Source organism: Arachis hypogaea, chromosome 9 (assembly GCF_003086295.3).
Source record: "Arachis hypogaea cultivar Tifrunner chromosome 9, arahy.Tifrunner.gnm2.J5K5, whole genome shotgun sequence".
NCBI lineage: Eukaryota > Viridiplantae > Streptophyta > Magnoliopsida > Fabales > Fabaceae > Arachis > Arachis hypogaea.
The window spans coordinates 53,209,570-53,210,757 of record NC_092044.1 but is presented as its reverse complement, the minus strand read 5'-3'; the positions used below and the strand labels follow the sequence as shown (position 1 = coordinate 53,210,757).

Genomic DNA, 1,188 nt, shown 5'->3' with positions numbered 1-1,188 from the left:
AAGCTTAGAGTGGATGTTCAGACCTTCAAACAGAAAGATGGTGAATCCCTCTATGAAGCTTGGGAAAGATACAAGCAGATGACCAAAAGGTGTCCTTCTGACATGCTTTCAGAGTGGACCATTCTGGATATATTCTGTTATGGTCTATCTGAGTTCCTTAAGATGTCACTGGACCATTCTGCAGGTGGATCCATTCACCTAAAGAAAACACCTGCAGAAGCTCAAGAACTTATTGACATGGTTGCAAATAACCAGTTCATGTACACTTTTGAGAGAAATTTCGTGAATAATGGGACGCCTCAAAGGAAGGGAGTTCTTGAAATTGATGCTCTTAATGCCATATTGGCTCAAAACAGAATATTGACTCAGCAAGTCAACATGACTTCTCAAAGTCTGAATGGATGGCAAAATGCATCCAACAGTACTAAAGAGGCATCTTCTGAAGAAGAAGCTTATGATCCAGAGAACCCTGCAATAGCAGAGGTAAATTACATGGGTGAACCTTATGGAAACACCTATAATTCATCATGGAGAAATCATCTAAATTTCTCATGGAAGGATCAACAAAAGCCTCAACAAGGCTTTAATAATGGTGGAAGAAACAGGCTCAACAATAGCAAGCCTTTTCCATCATCTTCTCAGCAACAGACAGAGAATTATGAGCAGAGCACTTCTAGCTTAGAAAATATAGTCTCTGATCTGTCTAAGGCCACTTTAAGTTTCATGAGTGAAATAAGGTCCTCCATCAGAAATTTGGAGGCACAATTGGGCCAAATGAGTAAGAAAGTCACTGAAATTCCTCCTAGTACTCTCCCAAGCAATACTGAAGAGAATCCAAAAAGAGAATGCAAGGCCACTGATATAATCAACATGGCCGAACCTAGAGAGGAAGGAGAGGACGTGAATCCCAATGAGGAAGACCTCATGGGACGTCTCTCAAGCAAGAAGGAGTTCCCTATATGGGACCCAAAAGAATCTGAAGGTCATATAGAGACCATAAAGATCCCATTAAACCTCCTTCTACCATTCATAAGCTCTGAAGACTATTCTTCCTCTAAAGAGGATGAAGATGTAACTGGAGAGCAAGTTGCTCAATATCTGGGAGCCATAATGAAGCTGAATGCCAAGTTGTTTGGTAATGAGACTTGGGAAGGTGAACCTCCCTTGCTCATTAGTGAACTAGATACA

At 41.0% G+C, this 1,188-nt stretch overlaps 1 non-coding gene across 1 annotated transcript; it reads right to left on the bottom strand.

Annotated features, from left to right (window-relative positions):
• On the bottom strand, positions 1 to 108 carry LOC112713902 (small nucleolar RNA R71). The gene has a single exon (XR_003158861.1). It is a non-coding gene; the product is annotated as a small nucleolar RNA R71 (small nucleolar RNA).
• Positions 109 to 1,188: the final 1,080 nt, after the last annotated feature.